This window comes from Lycium ferocissimum, chromosome 4, assembly GCF_029784015.1.
Source record: "Lycium ferocissimum isolate CSIRO_LF1 chromosome 4, AGI_CSIRO_Lferr_CH_V1, whole genome shotgun sequence".
Lineage (NCBI taxonomy): Eukaryota > Viridiplantae > Streptophyta > Magnoliopsida > Solanales > Solanaceae > Lycium > Lycium ferocissimum.
Genome location: NC_081345.1, coordinates 55806165 through 55830320, shown reverse-complemented (window position 1 = coordinate 55830320; position 24156 = coordinate 55806165).

The window sequence follows — 24156 nt, the reverse complement described above, 5'->3', positions numbered from 1 at the left end:
GGTGCCGGTGAGACTCCCCCTATGAGTAATTAGTTAGGGTCCCGTCTATCTGTTGGGCAAAGATCTGGGACGGGTGGCATTTAGATTTCGCGAGTCACAGTGGATTGTGCTACCGAGACGTCGATATTTTCGTTCCGTCCGGAGTACATGTGGACACCTCATTTGCATGGCATGGCATCACATTCATATCATTATTGCACCGCATTGCATTATGACTTGATTGAGTTGTTGTGATGATTGGATAGTGATGATTCTGTTGTGAGGATTGGATCAAATATACTCAGACTATCTTATTTGGGTTTAGATGCTATACATAGGCAATGACGAACATTTGGACTCTATGATTGTGAACTATATTGTTGACTTGTACTCTGTTAATTTAACCTAAACTCGTAGTAAATTGTTTAAACGAGGTAGGATAAAAAGGTGTCGTAATAATGAGCTCGCTCCTAAAACACACACGAGCGACTTGGAAATTGCAAAGATGTTGAGAACCCGTATAGGTGTTGGCCAACTTATAATTCATTGAAGAGTAGTTGTGACTTAAGTTATAGTGACGTTGTGATCTACTGTTTTGGGATATGTGATTTGATTTAGTGATTATCATCATTATTCAGGAATTCCTTACCAATATGTATTACTAACCATTGTCGGCCTATGATACTTACTCAATATGCGTGTTTTGTACTGATATTGCACTTGTTACACCCTTTTTGGGGTGTAGATTGTTTCAGGTATTTGTTGATGTGAAGAGGAACTCACGGTGCCTATCTGGAAGGCCTCCTCCCATTTCATTCGGGACGGAGGATGTGTCGTAGAATGTAATGGTAATCTGAGTCAATAGTCGCTCTAGACCAGGTCATGGGAAGTCGTATCAAGTCTGTAAATTGGTGTTGTTGTAAACGCATAAACCATGTTTTTGTTGAATACTTGTGAATGGAATTCCGCTGTATTTCTTAATTATCAAATGATTTTTAAAGGAATGTTGTGTGATTGAAGCATTCTATAAACGAAAGAGTTTGCCTACCAAGGTGGGAAGGTAGGTGCCCGCACAAGCCTAAATTGGGTCGTGACACCCTTTTTTATAATGAATTTCGAAATCAAATGGGGCTAATAATACCTGCCATCTTACAAACATTTGTTTAGAAACATCATGCTTACAATCTTTATTAAACATAAATTTAGCTGCTTGGCAATTAGTTTTTATTAAAAAAAATTTTGATTATATAGATCTCCTTTGTTGAAGAAGTTAAGTTTTTTTATCTTCTGACATGGTGTATGGACACAGTGATTCCCGTATGTCGAATACCGATGAATTTAAAAACTTCTTCGGTGCTTCATTCACCTCATCAATAATTTGAGACCTAAGCTCTAGATCTTTAATAATCTTTAACAAATCCACAAGGTTATTACTGTCTAAAACATGGATATTGGTATCTTGGAATTGGGAAAAGAGATTATAAAATTCATCCTCGTTTTTATTACCCTTGCTAGTACATGGCTGTCCTATTTGACATAGTGCACATTCTTCATCTGAACTGGTAGAGGTATAACTCTCATTTTCAAGAACTCTAAGATCTTCATTTGATGAAGAGTCCTCCGAATTATCAGACTGAAATCCAGAATCTTCCGGTTCTGAATTTAATAATATCTTGTATAAAGATTCTTTTAGGTCATCATCAATATCAAGATTCTTAATCTTTTCCTTAACTTTACAATTTTTGTAAAAATGACCAACTCTGCCACATTTATAACAGGCTTTTGGATTTTTGGATTCAACATAATCCTTTCTCTTCTTGAATTCTTTTTTTCCGCCTTGCTTTCTTTTGCAAGCGTTTCTCTTTCCATACTTGGAAATCTTTCATCTTTTTCTTGCGCCTATGAGCCTTGGTCTGTGGAATATCCATACCAAATTGTCCACAGAATTCTCCTAATTGTTGTCTTTCATTTAGACCATGTCTCTTAATTTGCTTTGATTCGGGCCCAATTTCATTGCATAAGGCTAAACCTTCCTGCATACATGTTCCTATTAATTTTCCATAAGTGTAGTTATCATAATTGATACTAGCTTCCCCTTTCCTAAGAGCTTTTCTAACTATTTCTGCAAAAAGGGCGGGTAATCCATCTATAAATGTGGATTTCCAATGAGTGTCATTGCGCTCAGGTAATTCCATAACCCGGCAAAGGAATACATCCTTATACCACCTAAATGAGGTAAGGGTTTTGCATCTTAGATTCTGAAGCATGGTCCTAATGGTCTCATTATTATCCGACCATCTTCCTAAAAAATGCTCTATAATATTAATAACCAATGAATAAATAGCATTTGGAACTATAACTGGTTCTTGAGAAGTTCCTTGCTCCCTTTTTACAGCATTCAGAATATTACCACGTTGTTCCTGGGTTAAATAATTATCCCACCAACCTTTTAATTGGCCAGTAAAACCAACAATAATCATATCTGCGATAGTTCGTTCATTATTTTTATTAACCTAACTTATCGTACTATACATCAACATAAAATGGAGATTATTATCTGAACTCAAATAAGATGAATAAGGGTTATGAACTCAAATATTCTCTGGTGAGAAAATCAGGTAGATTATTATCTGACCATTTTTTATAATGAATTTCGAAATCAAATGGGGCTAATAATGCCTGTCATCTTGCAAACATTTGTTTAGAAATGTCATGCTTACAATCTTTTTTAAACATAAATTTAGGCATCGCTTGGCAATCAGTTTTTATTAAAAACTTTTGAGTATATAGATCTCCTTGAATTTTGAGAACACATTTTACTATAGCATGGATTTCTTTAGCTACAGTAGCATAATTTTTTTGGCTGCTATCCATTTACCAGAATAAAATTGGACCAAATATTCTTGTTTATCATCCGGAGAATATTGTTTCAATATTCCTCCATATCCAATATCAGAGACATCTGTTTCAATAATTTTTTGCCAACTAGGATTGGCTAGTGTTAGACAAGGAAGATTATTAACTATTTCCTTGATCTTGCGAACTGCTTGAGTATAATCATCTATCCAGGGCTTTGGAATCTTTTTTAATCTATCATATAAAATAGATGTATCTTTCGCCAAGTCTTTATAAAACAGTGAAATATAATTTAAGCTTCCAAAAAATCTTTGTAGCTGAGTCTTATCAGTAATAATATCAGGGAATTTAGAAGCAAATTCAATACTTCTATTAATAGGAATAATTTTTCCTTTTTCGATATTATGACCAAAAAATCTGACTTTTGTTTGAAAAAGAGACATTTTTGGTTTAGATATACCCAGGCCATTTTGAATAATAATTTTGTTGAATATATCAAGATGTTTAAAATGCATTTCTATAGTATTTGAAAATACTAAAATATCATCTATATAAACAATAATAAAATTGCTACAAGTCATAAAAATATCATTCATAATTTTAAAATTCTGAAGGGGTATTTTTTAATCCAAATGGCATAAAATTCCATTCGAATTGCCCAATAGGGATATTAAAAGCAATTTTGTAGTTATCTGCTTAGGCAATTTGAATTTGCCAATATCCCGATTTTAAATCAAATTTAGAAAATATAATAGCATTATGGAGACGATCCAATAAATCCTTTTTATTAGGAATCGGATATCGAATCCATTTCAAAACCTTACTAAGAGGTTTATAATTAATAACTAATCTAGGAACTCGAATATTTTTATTAACATAAAAAGCTGTGTACAACCATGGAGATTTTGAAGATCTTATAAGACCCTTTTGTAAAAGAGAAGAAATCTCATTTTTACATAATTCTAAATATTCAGAATTCATTTGGCATGATCTTGCTTTTGTAGGAATATTATTTTCAGAAAAAGATTCTTCATATGGAAGAGAAACAATATGTTTTTTTCTATCCCAAAAAGCATTAGGATGATCACTACAAATTTATAAGGAAAATTGATTTTTTAGCAAATCTATTTTTTGTTATAATTTAGGATTTTGCAAAATCTCTTCAATATTAAGAGTATAGATTTCTTGTTTTAAAAAATTGACTTGTTGATGTTTATTCATCAACCTATCTTTGATTTCATTTATAATCCTTGAAAATGGTTCAGTTATAAACTGAAATTCAACAGCTTTTCCTTCAAAGGTTCCTATAATACCTTTAGTATCCCATTTCTGGATAGGAAATATTTTTTGAAAAAATGGGGTTGCCAAAATTATTTGATTGGAAATATCTTTTACCAACACAAAACTTTCTGGTATACAGACTTTGTTTTGGCAGCTATAAGCTTTGGGCAATTTAAAAGTATTTCCCATTTTCTGCCCATTAGCAGATCTAAGACAATGGGTAGTTTTAAGAAAATATTTTGAAGGAATTAATCCTTCTTGAATACAATTTAAAATCAGCTCCGCTATCAACTAGAAAGAAGAAATTCTTTTGAAATTATAATCAATTAAAAGAGTAACTTTTATAAAAAACTTTTGGGAAGTAATAAATTCCAGAGTTTTTAGAAATTCTCCTTCCTTACTGGTACTTCCTTCCAAAGATGTATTTTCTATAATATTATCTGCTGGAATTTTCATAACTTGTTTTCCCCTGTCCTCGATTCTAGAAATTCTCTCATCTAGAATCATATTATGTTTTTTAAGGGTGGAAATCTCCTGTTTGAGATTATCAATTTCTTTTTCCAAATCTTGGGTTGTCGCTGGAGTAGTTATGATATTTCTCCTTTGTTGAAGAAGTTTTTTAACTTTTGACATGGTGTATGGACCTGACGATTCCTGTATCTGAATACCAGTCTGAATTTCTGGCTTCTTGGGTACTTTATTCACCTTATCAATAATTTGAGACCTAGGCTCTGGATCTTTAATAATCTTTAACAAATCCACAAGGTTATTACTGTCTAAAACATGGATATTGGTATCTTGAAATTAGGAAAAGAGATTATAAAATTCATCCTCGTCTTTATTACCCTTGCTAGTACATGGCTGTCCTATTTGACATGGTGCACATTCTTCATCTGAACTGGTAGAGGTATAACTCTCATTTTCAAGAACTTTAAGATCTTCATTTGATGAAGAGTCCTCCGAATTATCAGACTCAAAACCAGAATCTTCCGGTTCTGAATTTAATAAAATCTTGTATAAAGATTCTTTTGGGTCATTATCAATAACAAGGTTCTTAAACTTTTCCTTGACTTTACAATTTTTGTAAAAATGACCAGCTCTGCCACATTTGTAACAGGCTTTTGGATTTTTGGATTTAACATAATACTTTCTCTTCTTGAATTCTTTGTTCCGCCTTGCTTTCTTTGCAAGCGTTTCTCTTTCCATACTTGGAAATCTTTCTTCTTTTTCTTGCGCCTATGAGGTGCCTTGGTCTGTGAAAATATCCATACTAAATTGTCCACAGAATTCTCCTAATTGTTGTCTTTCATTTAAACCATGTCTCTTAATCTGTTGATTCAGCTTGATCTCATTGCATAAGGCTAAGCCTTCCTGCATACATGTTCCTATCAACTTTCCATAAGTATAGTTATCATAATTGATACTAGCTTCACTCATTCAATATATAAACTTTTAAAGGGTTCTGGTAAATTTTTTACAGTTGGACCATAATTGATCCACCATTGACAAAACAATTTGGAATGCCTTGTTTATAAACATTGGCACATATCTTTATAAACCATGAATGTTTTCTATTAGGATTTTCATATAAAAAGACTTTATTAAAGCCTTCAACATAATCCCAATAGTTAAACTTAACTGGAATTTTTTGTTCAGGATGGATATAATCCTTTTCCTTTAAAGTACTAATTCCCCATTCATTTGGAGAGAAAATCTTCTTTATAATGATTTTTGAAAAGTTATAAACTTTTTTGCTATTAGCAGGGTAGAAATGTTGAAATTCTGCTGATCCTAAAGATGAAAAAACCAGCTCATAATTCATACGATATTTATAAGTAATTGTAGCGTATGACGCTAGATCAAAATACCTTTGCATTATTTGCCAAGGTTCATCTCTCCATTGGAGGTCTTCAATTTCTATGAGAATTATTAACTCTCTGTTATCATTTTGTTCATATGAATCAGTGTCCTCATGATCATCATCTGTAAGGGCACTGGAATATGAGGGTGGCATATTATCCTTCTGTTTCTAGGATTTTATAAAATCCAGATATTGCTGATATGTAATCTCTTCCTTAGTATTACTGGAAGATCCTGTAATATTATCGGCTATTAGCCTTTTGTTACCCATTTGGGCAAGAACAGTGCCTCTGCCTGTTCCTTTAGATATTGTTCCTCTACCTCCCCGTCCTCTATTAGAGTTAGGGCTAAATTGCGGCCTCATCCTGTCCTCATGATCATCATCTGTAATGGCATTGGAATATGAGGGTGGCATATTATCCTTCTGTTTCTGGGATTTTAGAAAATCCCAGTTCATAACTCTTATTCATCTTATTTGGAGGATGAGGCTGTTTTTATTCATTGATTATTAATATTATAGAGCATTTTTCAGGAAGATGGTCGGATAATAATGAGACCGGTTCTTAATCTTTTCCTTGACTTTACAATTTTTGTAAAAATGACCAACTCTGCCACATTTATAACAGGCTTATGGATTTTTGGATTTAACATAATCCTTCCTCTTCTTGAATTCTTTTTTCCGCCTTGCTTTCTTTTCAAGCGTTTCTCTTTCTATACTTGGAAATCTTTCTTCTTTTTCTTTCGCCTATGAGGTGCCTTCGTCTGTGGAATATCCGTACCAAATTGTCCACCAAATTCTCCTAATTGTTGTCTTTCATTTATACCATGTCTCTTAATCTGCTGATTCAGCTTGATCTCATTGCATAAGGCTAAGCCTTCTCGCATACATGTTCGTTAACAAAGTTATATCTTTTGTGCCTTGGTTTATAGCTAAATACGTTGGAAATTATATTTCTGTTTTAATAGATGAATATTATGCTGATAAACCTGCTCAAAAGATGTACTATTATCCTAGGCCTACTCCTCAAGATGTCTTATTAGAAGAACATGAGCATATTATTACCAATAGTTATAGTGGTAAAGAAGTCTATGAATGGAACATAGATGGTTATAGTGAAAGACAGATTTATTGTACCATACATAGAATGTTGATGTATAGTACGATAAGTAAGGTTAATAAAAATAATGGACTCACTATCGCAGATATGATTATTGCTGGTTTTACTGGCCAATTAAAAGGTTGGTGGGATAATTATTTAACCCAAGAACAAAGATGGTAATATTCTGAATGCTGCCCATCTTCCTAAAAAATGCTCTATAATATTAATAACCAATGAATAAACAGCATTTGGAACGCATTATTTGCCAAGGTTCATCTCTCCATTGGAGGTCTTCATTTTCTATGAGAATTATTAACTCTCTGTTATCATTTTGTTTATATGAATCAGTGTTCTCATGATCATCATCTGTAAGGGCACTGGAATATGAGGGTGGCATATTATCCAGACTACTGATTCTATTAGTATCAGTTTCTCTGATTTGAGAAGTAGAAGCTCTAGATGGGGACTGGACAATATAATCAACTGGTGAAATATAAGAATGACATGAAGAATTGAAATATCAGTATTAATATTATTTTGGAGAGGAGCGGCTCCCTCTATGACCCACTCTTTGGGAAAATCAATTTCATCCCATTTGATAGGTCTTCGAGTAACAACTTTGGATTTGCCAAAATTAGTTTCTATCAAAATAGTTTCATTTTTAAAATCCATGATTTTACACATAGGATTCATAGTGTGTAATGGTTTTCCCACCAACCTTTTAATTGGCCAGTAAAACCAGCAATAATCATATCTGCGATAGTTCGTTCATTATTTTTATTAACCTTACTTATCGTACTATACATCAACATTCTATGTATGGTACAATAAATCTATCTCTCACTGTAACAATCTATGTTCCATTCATAGATTTCTTTACCACTTTAACTCTTGGTAATAATATGCTCATGTTCTTCTAATAAGACATCTTGAGGAGTAGGCCTAGGATGGTAGTACATCCTTTGGGCAGGTTTATCAGCATAATATTCATCTATTTTATTAATGTCTGCTGCAACCTTGACCTTGTAGTCCATATTAGGAAAATTATCATCATCCTCTGCTATTAATATTATTTTGGGGAGGAGCGGCTCCCTCTATAACCCACTCTTTGGGAAAATCAATTTCATCCCATTTGATAGGTCTTCGAGTAACAACTTTGGATTTGCCAAAATTAGTTTCTATCAAAATAGTTTCATTTTTAAAATCCATGATTTTACACATAGGATTCATAGTGTATAATGGTTTAAAATATATTGTATAACAAATACATATTACTTCAGTACCGGGCACATAATCATAACCATGTAATTTAACACTTAATATTAAAGCATTTAAAGAATTATCATCCTACAAAGATACCTGCGAATTAGGATAAGCATTAAAATATACAGGGCCATAAGCCAAACTGGTTTGAACTGTCCTTATGAGGGATTTTTTCCAATTTCGGTTCCTACCATCTCTTAAAGCTGCTATAAAGCTTTCCGGTAAACCTCTTAATGTAAGTGGCTTAAATGCAACCTGTATTAACTCAATATGCATAAATCTATGGGTTTCCATATAAAGGGCTAAATCACTTTCAGATAATAATCTAAAAGTAGCATGGTCACTATCAACAGTAATTGTTCCTTCAGTGGTTTTTACCACTTGCTTGAGACCTAATTTCTCAAAAGTACCCATATGATAAATTAATCTAGGCTGGATTTTAGGGATAGTTATAAGTATAAAAGAAAATCATATTTAAAATTTTATTGCACATAAAGAGACCGATTAGTTTTTTAAATAAATTCTTTACACGTTAAAAAAATAAAAAATTATAGGTACACCTATATGGGTTACAAAAGTACTCAAGTGTCTTTTTAACATAGAAAACTCTTAGATGATGAAAAATTAGAAAAAGTACAACATGCAGTGTTAATAAACATTACGATTTAAAGTCTTATCTATATGAATTTGTAGATTAAAAATAATTTTTCAATTTTTTTAATATTAGATATTAAAAAAATCATACATAAATTGACGTTTTCTTCGATTGCGCAAAGCGCAAGCAAACTTACTAGTACACTCATAAGGGATGCTAGCTAAGTGAGATGGCTCATTAGTTAATTTAACACTAAGTCCTAATATTGTCTATATAAAAATATTCATGGGACCCTCACTTTGGAATGAGAAAAACAACGCAAAAAATTCTCAAATCGAAGCTCTAGAACTCAAGATAAGCTCAAAATACTAAATGGACGAAGTCAGAATTTTATATAGGGATTTTTCGCTTTAGCAACCAGATTTTCGCTACAGCGACCACGTTGTAATGACCGGATATACGCTATAGCAACCGAAATGCACTATAACGACCACAACATAACCAACAACAACCCAAACTTCATTTTAGCACCCGAAACGCATCCGGAACCTCCCGGACACAAACCATATATGTGTTTTGATCATAAAACGCACTACGAACCTGATCGCGCACTTGAAATTCTCAAAGAGGACTATTTGACCGGGTCAACCCCCAAACGACCAAAATCAAGTTCCAACCAAGGGTACAAAATGCTCCCGAATGCTTAGGGAACCGAACCAAACATCCCACCAAGTCATAATCGACCCTATGGACCTTATGGAATCGACGGAATTCTAAAAAAGGTCCGTTACCCAAAAGTCAACTATTGGTCAAACATTTTTCACTTTAAAGCTTTAAATGCCTCAAATCACACTAAGACTCGTCTAATGACCTCGGAAACCGTGTCGCCTATCCCTGCGGGTATAAATCATACTAACAAGTCTCAGGGAAGGGTCGATGAGGGTAAATGGGTCATAAGTGCAATAACGACAATGAGAGATGCAATGCAAATGAGATGCAATGTTGTGCAATGCAATGGCCAATAACTTGAATCTGTACACACATGCTATAAGCATTTGTTGCTTCAATAGTCATGAACCATGGGGAACCCGCGGCATCCATGTACTAGCCACCCTGTGTGAACTAAAGGCCGTGGCTCTATCATCATATCCGGTACAAACCTCGGACCATAGCAATAATCATTTGTTACTTTCATCTTTTTCTTTCATTCCAATTCAAATCCGTTTCCGTAAATCTCTCATCATGTATGCATGCAAGAATGAGGGATCACATGTAACAACGCCAATGAATATGATATGGAATTCACAAAACACAATAAAGTCAATTGAATCCTTGCACGAATTATCAAACTACCATGGAAACTGATAAGTTAGTATTTTACCAACTTATTTCTTCTTTAATCTTAGATTGTTGTTATATTTTGATTAAAAAAATAGTGCATTTAATGTCGTTTAATTCAATTTTATAGGTTTATATGATTGAGAAGTGATCATGAAGAAATCAAGTGAAAAACAAGTCAAAAAGAGGTCAAAGTGAAGAAAATGACAAAAATGGCTAAAACTGCAAAACTGGACAGTTTTGCCAAATCTGGACAGTTTTCAAAATCTGAAAATATGGGGCTGTTTTGGTCATATTTTGATGAGGAATTATTGGGGAGTTATAAAAGAAACACTTGAAGGAAAAAATCATCATCTTTGGCACAAAAACACAATTTTTGGAGGCTAGGGTTCCTACACCACACTTTGGGGTTGAAGATTTGGTTGAGTACCTTCTTGAACCTTTACTTCACTTCTTTAATTTCTTGCTTTGTAATGAATGTCTAAGTGTGTAGTGTTTAGTTTCTTCACGTGAATCTTGTTTATGGAAATATTCTATGATTAAAGTGTTGGATGAAACTCTTGTCTTGCTTATGTATTGAATGATTTTTATTTCTAATGAAGCGAGTTAATGTTGTTTTAGTTAATCTTGTTCTTTAATGTTTCTTAAAGGATTAGCTAACCCTAAGACCCGCCCATTTGCTTCGATTTGAGCTCGGAAGAGGAAAATTGAAGTTGGAAAAAATTAATTAACAAGAATTTGGGGCTTCAAACCTCATCTAATAACTTGAGCTAGGAATAGGAAAGTTACTTGAGATTCAATAGGTTGTGCTTGATATCATACTCTAAGGCTTGGAAAAGCTTAGAGTGAAATTCATTGATTTGGTTGGAAGACTTTTAATGAGATTTTAGAAACCATTATCTATTAACATAAGCTTGCTCTTAGATGTAAAATCGTGAAATACATTGGATCGTTACTTGAGCGTAGTTTCCTTTGTCTCCAAACTTGTGGCCATTGATCATTTTACTTGCTTTCTAGATTAGTTTATATTTTCACATTAGTTATAACTTTCTTAAAACCAAAATATTATCAAGTGTTTGGCTAAGTGTAGAAAGTGATAATTCCTTACTTGTTTAAATTGCCTAGTAGATTGTTCCCTGTGGGATCGACCCCGACTCATAGTTGGGTAAATTATATTGCATACGACCTTGTACACTTTGTCTTTGAGGAGTGGATTTGGACGTTATCAGAAACGTATCAGAAAATCAATCTCAATTACAATAAGTGGAACCAACACATCCCGCATCACCACAACCTCGTAATCAAGTACACCACATGTCAATAATTGCATAAGGAACGGCGACAAGCCCACATAATCAGAAATCATACTAACCTAGTGGATTTATGTCACGACCCAATTAGCCGTGAGTGACACCCATGCTAAATCTCCTGGTGGGTGAACCATCCCTTTAACCAATTACTAAATCATTTAAACAATTATAAATCAATAACCAGAATTAAATCATAAATCTGTCTAATCATGCCGTAAATAAATAAAGGTGCGGAAATTTTAACTATTACAACCCCAAAATCCGAAGTCATAAGAGAAGGACTCTAAAACATAACTGTCTAAAGAATGAAAAACTGTTTATAAATGTAAATAAAGTCTGGAATGAAAGTAGACATCAAATAAGAAAGATCTTCAGGCAGCATGGCATGGATAGGAGCTCACCCTCGGATCTGATCAGGAACTGGCCTCAGGCTAAATATGAGGTCTGGACAAAGTCTCTGGCACGCAATCTGCATTCAGATAAAAAGTGCAGCAAGGTAGTATCAGTACAAACACTATGTAACAGTAGATATCATAGGCCGACTAAGATTAGTATCATACATACGTTCATAAAATTAATAAGATAGGCAGATAGGCACACCAACACATAACCAAATAATGTCATCAAAAGAAATCAGCCAACACAGGAATAAGCTAAGTCCAGCCACAACCATCAACAGAATGATATAAGTCCGATGCAATGCAAATGCAACAATGATAGTATCCTAACCGTGTACACAAATGCCAACGGATAATATTTGCCCAATTAGCTATGACATGCGAGGGGGGTTACACCTTGGAATTTCGTGTCGCTCGCATTATGAACATGCCAATGTAAACTTGAAGTGTACATGAAGCCCTTGTAAGGTTAAGAAGGATGTTTTATGATTCTAATTAAGATTCCAAAGGCATTTGAGGTAAAATAAGTAAGTTCGTCAGAGAAAGTTAAGGTTGAGCCATGTTTTTGGAAATTTCGTATCATTCGAGGTATGCTTTGCCTAGCCTCACCTTGAGGGAGATAAATAAGGCCCCTTATATGGTTAATGAAGTTTTATTCAAGTGCCAAGAAGTTTCCATAAGGATTGGAGATCAAACGAATCGGAAAGATCTTATTTTCGCGAAACCGGGAGAAAATGAGCAGTGTGCGCTCACACACTCAATGTGCTTACCCGCACACTGTATGCCAACTTGCCAAAATGGATAGCCTTACTTACCAAGGCCCTCTCCAGGCCAAGGGTGGAGTGTGCGGCCACATACTAAGTGTGCTAAGTCGCATACTCTTCATAAAGTTTGTCGGGGTGTGATTTGGCCACCTTTTTAAAAACCCAAACGACCCCAAACTCATTTACACATGCTCTCACTTATTTCCCTACCTTTATAGAGTCTTCTTGAGATATTTTGAAGGTTTCATAACCCTCCACACCTTTCCATATCATCAAGAGAGAAGATCAACATCAAGAGCTTAAGGTAATCCAAGGAGGGTGATGGTTCTTGTTTCTATTCAAAGTTGTGGTGAACTTGAGCTTGGAGGAAGTTGAGTGAGGTGAAGTTATTTGATTATAAGGTATGTTTTCCATCTTATTATTATGGTTGAGTTGATGTAAAGGTTTAGTACTCCTTAGTGAGGAAAAGAACTAAAGTAGAGAAACCATGGATGGTGTAATGAAGAAGATGACTGTGAGTGAACTTAAAAAGGGGATTTTTGGCTATCTTGGGATTTAATTGAATATAACTTCTTGATTGTGATATTATGGATGTTGTTATTGTTGTTTGGGAGTTGTTTTGTCATTTGGTGGAAGTTGATAAAATAGGGGAAGTCTTTGTCCAATTTTCGTTAACTTTTAACTATGCTAATTTGAACTTAAACATGTTTCTAGACTTAACCTTAGTGTAATTCCTCTTGAAGGTAGACTTTGTGAACTTGGAAGGAGAACGTTAAGTGATTAAGAAGACGATAAGGTATGTTAAGGCTATTCCTTCTTCATTTTGGCATGATCCTATGTTATGAGCCAACAAGCGATTAAACGAACTTCCATATTACTCTACTCTTAGAAGCACTAGGAGTACTTCAGTCTTTGATGTTCCTATACCCCGTATGATTGTTCCTTCTGTTCATGGGTCTTGAGATTATTTATGTTGATGATGTTAGCTCAAAAGTTGTCCATCGGAGGTAATATGACCTTATGTCACTCCGAGAGTTCTATGTATACATTTCAGTTATGCATTGCATTCATATACATATGCATATTGACCCATGACCAGAAGGCGTTATATACGCATATATTATATGTATATGTGGTATGGGGAAATTGATAGAACATATATGCATTACCACCGATCGGTGGTGCACCTTGATGATGATATATGGATCGGGTTGTACGTTCCTCGCACTTGATGATGGCCGCTCGGCATTATTATATGATATATGGATTGGGCCGTATGTTCCTTGGCACTATTATATGGGATATGGATCGGGCTAAGATATATATACACTATGACCTATATTTATATACATGAGCATGATTATCATTGAGAGCATGCATATTATGCGCCCACGGAGGCATTTAATTATACGATTTATTTGTATACTTACAGATACTTGTTCATACAAATCTTTGCAGACAGTCAGCTTGGCTTTTGAGTTCCAGATTCCGTTCATGATTCTTATGCTTATGCTTATGTTACTCTTATGCCTTACATACTCAGTACATTATCCGTATATGACTCTCCTATTGCTCGGGGGGCTGCATTCATGCCTGCAGGTGAAGGTAGATAGACAAATGGTCTAGTTTAGTAGGACCTCTATATCCAGCGGTGGTCAGTGCGCTCCATTTGATCCGGAGCTGCAGTCTATTTTGGTATGCCATTCTTTTGAGATGTATATGCATATGGGTATGACGGGGCCCTGTCCCGTCCTTTCTACAGCTTTATACTCCAGTAGAGGTCTGTAGACAGTTGTATGTATATGTCAGATGATGTAGCCTTGTCGGCTTCTATTCTTTTGTGTATAGTATATGTAGCGGCCTAGTTGGCTTGCTTTGCTTTCATCGTGTTGTTGTGTGTGTGTATATATATATATATATATATATATATATATATATATATATATATATATATATATATATTCGGATTGTGCAGAGTTCATGAGGTCACCCTTTCATGAGGCAGTATGAGATCAGTTTAAGTTACTTATGGGCCCTTGATGTTCATTATTGTCCAGATACAAGTATAGGGGTGTTTGGTCACTAGAGGTCAGACACTCATCACGACTCATCGGTTTGGGTCGTGACAGAAGTGGTATCAGAGCAGTTCCGTCCTAGGGTTGTCTATAGACCGTGTCTAGTAGAGTCTTGTTTATGGGTGTGTTGTGCACCACACTTATAAACAGGAGGCTACAGGACATTTAGGATGATGTCATTCTTTTCACTCTTAGATCGTGCGATAGAGCCATGAGTTGAGAGTTTGCCTTCTGATGATTTGTTCTGATTTCAGCGATGCCTCGCAAGAAAGCTACAGCTGCCCAGAAGGGCAAGAGAGCGGCTGGTGAGGCCACTAGCCGTACTCGGCAGGCTACTAGGGCTCGAGATGAGATTCAAAGTGAGAGCCCGTCTGAGACATCGCATACCCCGCCTCCAGGCCTTCCCCGAGTGCCCCCGGTTTCTCGACCGCTAGATGCACCGGGCCAGGATGTGCGGGATGCTGTGCAATTATTGACCATATTGGTAGCCGCTCAAGCTCAGCGGCAGGGGGATTGGTGTTGATCAGGCAGACAGGGCTGGTAGTTCGAGGGTTAAGACTTTCCTCGGGTTAGATCCTCTAGAAGTTTTTGTGATAAAGCAAAATATGGACCCCCAGGATTTCATTGATGGTATGCAGAGGACCTTGAGGGTTATGCACGCGGATGAGCTTGAGTCTGTAGAGTTGGCTTCGTGATATTGCAGTATAGTGGTATCAGACATGAGATCTATCTAGGGGAGAGAATGCCCCTCCAGCTGTTGGGCGAAAGTTTTTAGATGCTTTTATTTGCCATTATTTACCTCCAGAAGTCCGACGAGCCCGAGCAGATAGGTTTCTATGCATTGAGCAGGGCAGTATGAGTGTCCAGGAGTATTATGTGTATTTTGATTCTATGGCTAGATATGCCCTAGTAATGGTGGCTGAGATGGAGGACAGAGTTCATCGCTTTGTGGCTGGTCTAGGGCCACATTTGACAGATGCTTGTACGACTGCCGCATTACACTTGGGCATGGATATCTCCCGTATACAGGCATATGCACAGAATTTAGAGGACCGTAAGCGTCAGCGGAGGACAGAGCGTGACCGTGACCGGGGCCATGGTAAGAGGGCTAGATCTTTAGATATCGGGCGTGAGTCCGGGGGGGACGAGAGACGGCGGTATTCCCGATATCCATTCCATTCGGTAGGGAGTGCACCTCCGCGATTTTCAGGTCCGAGGTTTGATCGGTCTTCTTATTCCGGAGCGGGCCAGAGTTTTAGAGCATCAGGCTCTCAGCACAGACCGGAGTCAGGCCAGATGAGACCCCTTTTGCCGCGGTGTGCCCAGTGTGGCAAGTTACATGTAGGTCAGTGTCGGTTGGGATCAGATGCTTGTTATGCTTGTGGCCAGCCAGGTCATAGGATGCGGCAGTGTCCGATGAGAGAGAGTGGGGGTATGGTTCAGCCCACAGGGTCTGTAGCTAGTTCTTCTTCTGCAGTGCGCCCTTCAGGGCAAGTTTCTTAGACACCAGTAGGACGAGGTAGAGAGAGGAGTGGAGCATCCAGCTCGAGCGGTCCTCAGCACCACGTATATGCACTAGCCGGTAGGCAGGATCGTGAGTCGTCTCCTGATGTCGTCACAGGTATATTATCAGTCTCCTCCTATGATGTGTATGCACTGATTGACCCAGGTTCCACTTTATCATATGTTATACCATTTGTTGTCGGCAAGTTTGGGATAGAGCCCGAGTTGATTAAACCTTTTGAGGTGTCTACGCCAGTTGGTGATCCAGTCATAGCTAGGCGAGTATACCGAGGCTGTGTAGTGATAGTTTGCAATCGCCATACCCTAGCAGATTTGATTGAGTTAGACATGATTGATTTCGATGTTATTATGGGTATGGATTGGTTGGCTTCCTGTTATGCTAATGTTGATTGCAGAATAAAGATAGTTCGATTTCAGTTTCTAGGCGAGCCAGTCCTAGAGTGGAAGGGCAAGGTTGTTTCACCGAGGGGTAGGTTTATTTCCTACCTTAAGGCAAGGAAGATGATCAGAAAAAGGTACATCTATCACCTGGTTCGGGTTCAGGATGTACAAGCAGAGTCACCGACCTTTCAGTCCGTTCCTGTGGTGAATGAGTTTCCAGAAGTGTTTCCAGATGAGCTTCCAGGCATTCCGCCAGAGCGGGAAATCGATTTCGCTATTGACTTATTGCCAGATACTCAGCCAATATCTATTCCTCCTTATAGAATGGCACCTGCGGAGTTGAAAGAACTGAAGGAGCAATTGAAGGATTTGCTTGAGAAGGGCTTTATTAGGTCTAGTACATCATCATAGGGAGTGCCGGTATTGTTTTTAAGAAAGAAGAACGGCTCCTTGCGAATGTGTATTGATTACCGGCAGTTGAATAAAGTGACCGTGAAGAATAAGTATCCGCTTTCGAGGATTGATGACTTGTTTGATCAATTACAAGGCGCCAAATACTTCTCGAATATAGACTTGAGATCGGGATATCATCAGGTTAGGGTGAAGGAGAAAGACATCCCGAAAACGGCATTTAGAACTAGATATGGGCACTATGAGTTTCGTGTTATGTCGTTTGGGTTAACTAATGCTCTAGCTGTGTTCATGGACTTGATGAATCGTGTATTCAGACCCTTCCTAGATCTGTTCATGATTGTGTTTATAGATGATATTTTGGTTTATTCACCGTCAGAGGTTGAGCATGCAGAACATCTACAAGCAGTGCTTGGAGTTCTTCGAAATAGAGAGCTATATGCAAAGTTTTCCAAGTGTGAGTTCTGGTTGAACTCTGTGGCTTTTCTGGGTCACATTATTTCAGAGAAAGGCATTAGAGTGGATATCCAAAAGATAGAGGCTGTGAAGAATTGGCCAAGGCCCACGACACCAACGGAGATACGTAGTTTCTTGGGTTTGGCTGGTTATTATAGAAGGTTCGTAGAAGGATTTTCTTCTCTTTCAGCCCCGTTGACTAAGCTGACTCAGAAATCAGCTAAGTTTCAGTGGACGGATGCATGTGAGCGAAGTTTCCAGATATTGAAGGATAAGTTGACCTCAACACCTGTCCTGACTCTTCCAGAGGGAGCAGATGGCTATGTGATTTATTGTGATGCTTCAGGTATTGGGTTAGGCTGTGTATTGATGCAGCACGGGAAGGTTGTTGCTTATGCTTTCGAATAGCTGAAGAAGCACGAGAAGAATTATCCAACTATGATCTTGAGTTAGCGGCGGTGATCCATGCTTTGAAAATGTGGAGGCATTATTTATATGGTGTTTATGTTGATATCTATACTGACCATAAGAGCCTTCAATACATCTTTAAGCAGAAGGACTTGAACTTACGTCAGAGGCGATGGCTAGAGTTGCTAAAAGATTATGATGTTGATATTCTATACCATCCTAGGAAGGCTAATGTAGTAGCCAATGCTCTTAGTCGTAAATCTATGGGTAGCTTGTCATATTTGCAGCCAGAGAAGAGGGAGCTAGCCCGTGATATTTGTCAGCTAGCCAGTTTGGGAGTCCGATTGATAGACTCAGGTGATACAGGAGTTACAGTTCAGGATACAGCAATGTCATCTTTGGTAGTAGAGATAAAGGAGCGTTAGCATGAGGATCCTGCTTTAGTCCATTACCAAGATACGACACCTCAAAAAGAAAAGACACCCTTTGTGATTACAGGAGATGGAGTACTCAAATATCGAGGTAGATTATGCGTTCCTAATGTTGCAGGACTTCGTCAGCAGGTTATGGGAGAAGCTCATTATTCTCGGTATTCTATCCATCCAAGCACAACAAAGATGTATCATGATCTCAAGGAAGTGTATTGGTGGGATGGTATGAAGAAAGATATAGCGGAGTTTGTCGCTCAGTGTCCGAATTGTCAGCAAGTCAAGATAGAGCATCAGAAGCCCGGAGGTTTATTGCAGGCTATGGAGATTCCGACATGGAAATGGGAGGTAATTAATATGGATTTCATTACAGGTTTGCCCCGTACGCAACGGAAGTATGATTCAATATGGGTCATAGTTGATAGGCTTACAAAGTCCGCTCATTTCTTGCCTGTCAAAACTACTTATGCAGCTGAAGATTATGCGAAACTTTATCTTAAGGAGATTGTACGACTTCATGGTGTTCCTATAGCCATTATTTCAGATAGGGGAGCACAGTTCACAACTAACTTTTGGAAATCTTTTCAGAATGGATTGGGGACTCAGGTGAGTCTTAGTACTACATTTCACCCGTAGACAGATGGACAAGCGGAGCGTACTATACAGACACTTGAGGATATGTTGAGAGCTTGTGTACTTGATTTGTAAGGCAGTTGGGATGATCATTTACCTCTTATCGAGTTTGCCTATAATAACAGTTATCATTCCAGTATCCAGATGGCTCCTTATGAGGCTTTGTATGGACGGAGATGTAGATCCCCAATAGGGTGGTTTGATATTGGAGAAAACCAGTTAGTGGGCCCAGATTTAATTCAGCAAGTAGTTGATAAGGTGAAAATGATTCGGGAAAGATTGCTAGCAGCACAGAGTCGACAGAAATCCTATGTAGATAATCGGCGACGCAAGTTAGAGTTTGAGGTAGGCGATTGGGTTTTCCTGAAAGTTTCGCCTATGAAAGGAGTAATGAGATTTGGAAAGAAAGGAAAATTGAGCCCTCGATACATAGGACCATATAGAATTATTCGTACAGTGGGTAAGGTGGCATATGAGTTGGAGCTACCTTCTGAGTTGAAGTCTGTACATCCGGTATTTCATGTGTCCATGCTCCGTAAGTGTATAGGAGATCCTTCGAGAGTCGTACCGGTAGATGATATCCAGGTGACCGAGCAGTTATCATACGAGGAGGTCCCTATAGCTATATTGGATAGACAAGTTCGTCGATTGCGGACTAAAGATGTAGCTTCTATTAAAGTGCTTTGGAGGAACAATAATGTTGAAGAGATGACTTGGGAAGCTGAAGAGGAGAAGACGACAAAGTACCCGTACTTGTTTCCGTCGTTCGAGGAGACTCAGTGTGAAGAATCATCATCCTCAGGTATTGTTTTATTTATAGTTGTTGTGATTGGTCGTGTGAGGCCATAGTATTGATTTATTGTATATTTTAGTACGTTGTATAATTTAGTATGTGGCCCTGTGAGACATTATTTTGGGTTGCTGTGTAGAGGATGGATTGGTACATTTACAGGGGAAACTCTGGCGAAATTTTTATAGAATCCTTGAGAGCTTAACATTCGGGGACGAATGTTCTTAAGGGGGGAGAATGTTACACCTTGGAATTTCGTGTCGCTCGCATTATGAACATGCCAATGTAAACCTAAAGTGGACATGAAGCCCTTGTAAGGTTAAGAAGGATGTTTGATGATTCTAATTAAGATTCCAAAGGCATTTGAGGCTAAAGAAGTAAGTTCGTCGGAGAAAGTTAAGGTTGAGCCATGTTTTGGGAAATTTCGTATCATTTGAGCTATGAATTGCCTAGAATCACCTTTAGGAAGAGGTATTAGGCCCATTAGATGGTTAATGAAATTCTATACAAGTGCCAAGAAGGTTCCATAAGGATTGGAGATCAAACGAATCGAAAAGATTGCATTTTCGCGAAACAGGGAGAAAGTGAGCAGTGTGCGGTCGCACACTCAATGTGCTGACCCGCACACTACACGCCAACTTGCCAAAATGGCTGGGCTTACTTCCCAAGGCCTTCCCTAGGCTAGGGGTGGAGTGTGCGGCTGCATGCTAAGTGTGCTAGGCCACATACTCTTCGCAAAGTTGGTCGGGGTGTGATTTGACCACCTTTTTAAAACCCAAATGACCCCAAACTCATTTCCACCTTCTCTCACTTATTTCCCTACCCTTCTAGAGTCTTAGTAAGAGATTTTGAAGGTTCCCTAACCCTCCACACCTTTCAATATCATCAAGAGAGAAGATCAACATCAAGAGCTTAAGGTAATCCAAGGAGGGTGATGGTTCTTGTTTCTATTCAAAGTTGTGGTGAACTTGAGCTTGGAGGAAGTTGAGTGAGGTGAAGTTCTTTGATTGTAAGGTATGTTTTCCATCTTATTCTTATGGTTGAGTTGATGTAAAGGTTTAGTACTCCTTAGTGAGGAAAAGAACTAAAGTAGAGAAACCATGGATGGTGTAATGAAGAAGATGACTGTGAGTGAACTTTAAAAGGGGATTTTTGGCTATCTTGGGATTTAATTGAATATAACTTCTTGATTGTGATATTATGGATGTTTTTATTATTTTTTGGGAGTTGTTTCGTCATTTGGTGAAAGTTGATAAAATAGGGGAAGTGCTGCCTAATTTTCGTTAGCTCTTAGTCGCTCTAATTTGAACTTAAAACATGTTTCTAGACTTAACCTTAGTGTAATTCCTCTTGAAGGTAGACTTTGTGAACTTGGAAGGAGAACGTTAAGTGATTAAGAAGGTGATAAGGTATGTTAAGGATACTCTTTTTTCATTTTGGCATGATCCTATGTTATGAGCCAACAAGCGATTAAACGAACTTCCATATTACTCTACTCTTAGAAGCACTAGGAGTACTTCAGTCTTTGATGTTCCTATACCCCGTATGATTGTTCCTTCTGTTCATGGGTCTTGAGATTTCTTATGTTGATGATGTTAGCTCAAAAGTTGTCCATCGGAGGTAATATGACCTTATGTCACTCCGAGAGTTCTATGTATACATTTTAGTTATGCATTGCATTCATATACATATGCATATTGACCCATGACCAGAAAACGTTATATACGCGTATATTATATGTATATATGGTATGGGGAAATGGATAGGCGTTATATACGCATTACCACCTAATCAGCTGGTGCACATTGATGATGATATATGGATCGGGACGTACGTTTCTCGGCACTATTACATATGGATCAGGTGTACGTTCCTCAGCACTATTATATGTGGATCGGGCCGTACGTTCCTCGACATTATGATATAATATATGGATCGGGCCATACGTTCCTCGGCACTATTATATGGGATATGGATCAGGCTGAACGTTCCTCTGCACTATGACCTATATATATGCATGAGCATGATTATCGTTGAGAGCATGTAGATTATGCGCCCACAGAGGTATTGTCAGTTATACATATTTATGCATACTTACAGATACTGGTTCATACAATTCTATGTGGACGTCAATTTGGCTTTTGAGTTTAGATTCCGTTTATGATTCGTATGCTTATGGTTATGTTACTCTTATGCCTTACATACTCGGTATTATCCGTATCCCCTATTGCTCGGGTAGAGGGGGGGGGGGGGGGAGGGGCGCGTTCACGCGCGGTTCGGTAGATATACTGGTCTAGCCCAGTAGGACCTCTATATCCAACAGTGGCCAGTGCGATCCATTTGATCCGGAGCTGCAGTTATTTTGGTATGCCATTCTTTTGAGATGCATATGCATATGGGTATGACGGGGCCCTGTCCCGTCCTTCTACTGACTTTATACTCCGATGAGGTCTGTAGACAGTTGTATGTATATGTCAGATGATGTAGCCTTGTCGGATTTTATTCTTTTGTGTATAGTATATGTAGCGGCCTAGTTGGCTTGCACTGTTTTTTCAACACATATATATATATATATATATATACATATATATATATATATATATATATATATATATTCGAGTTCATAAGGTCACCTATCATGAGGCAGTATGAGATCAGTTTAAGTTACTTATGGGCCCTTGATGTTCATTATTGTCCAGATACAAGTATAGGGGTGTTTGGTCACTAGAGGATAATTTCACCTCCGGTTTCAGTACGTAAAGTAATGGCGACAAGCCATATAATCAATCAATCAATACCAACCTAGGAATTTCCAACCAGACTTCATGCCCGAAGTCCTATACATGCTTTCTCCTATCAATTTTATTACATATACATTCAACTAATCAAAGTCTAACTCGAGTAAACCGTAAGCTACCTCAAATGCAGAACTTGAACAAGACAAGCTATTCCGCAAGAGCTTTTCCCTTGCGCAAAGCTTCGGAACGTTCAAAGTCTAACAATATAATGCTAAGTGAGTGATGGATCATTTATTCTAACAAGAACAATAATTGGGAAGAAAACCCAATTACTTCTATCCTTTTCAAATGGTGAAACCATCATGTAGTGATGAACTTATCATAATTTCAATCCCAACAATCATACTATTCCAATTCATGGGTTTCTAATCTATTCAACCCCTTTCAAGCAGTTTTTATGCTAAAGTTCTCATTTTTATTAGAACCCTAAGTCTTAATATGTAATTTCCACCGTTAATAATCACATTCTCATCTTATAAAGTGATACTCTACACTTTTAGATGAATAAACAACAATAAAATCAACAACCCATTAATTATTCAAGGGTTTACTAATTCTAGGGTTTTAATTCTTTCCCTCACCATTAGAGGACCTTAAACTATTAATGGAACTTAAAGATGACAATGGAATGAACAATAAAAAGGTTAAGACTTACCTTCAAACAGGAGTTTAGCCCTAGCCTTAGAAATCGCCTCTCACTTTTTTGGAGCTGTTTTTGGTGTTATGTGGGGAATGGTTTAAAAATTTGCAATATAAAAGTCAGTTTCTGCCTCCCGTCGACCGCTGCAGTGGTCACCGCTACGGCAGACCTCATTAAACTTGAAACCTCGCGGCAGCGACCGGCGACTTGCGGCGGCGGACTCACTGCAGGGGTCTTACAGCCGCTGCAGCGGTCGAATCCTACCAGTAAGCTCGGGTTTTTCACCCAAAATCCCAACATCAATCCGAGGCCCTACCGACATAAATCAGACATGTACATTAGTGTAAAAATATGCTACGGACTCACCCGCGGCCTCAGAATTCCCAACAGAGGTAAAATTTACTAGTCACCCCCCAACAAAAATAAGTCAAGTTTTCGAACAAGTGCACAAATACAATCAGAGGCTTTTATTTCAGAATTCTAGCTCCTTAAGTTATCACTAGACTCGCTCCTAGTCTCGGAAAGGAACTAGCAGGGGTAAAAATGGTCAAAATGCCAATAACGATCTAGCGGGTCGTTACAATTTAACACCGCAACTATGGCCGAAGGCCTATCATGCTTTCCCCGTCAACAACTACATAACACATGCAATTCGCTAATCAAAGTCTAAGAAGATAAGCCGTAACCTACCTCGAAGCCGAACACGAGCCTCGAACTCCTCAAATTTGGGCCTTCCCTGGATTGCCTCTGAATGCTCAAAGTCTAAAAATTAAATGATAGACATCAGACTATGAATCTAACGATACAAATATTGCTACGCTTTCGAAAAAACCCAAAATAACTCCAAAAGTGGCCCCGGGCCCACAAG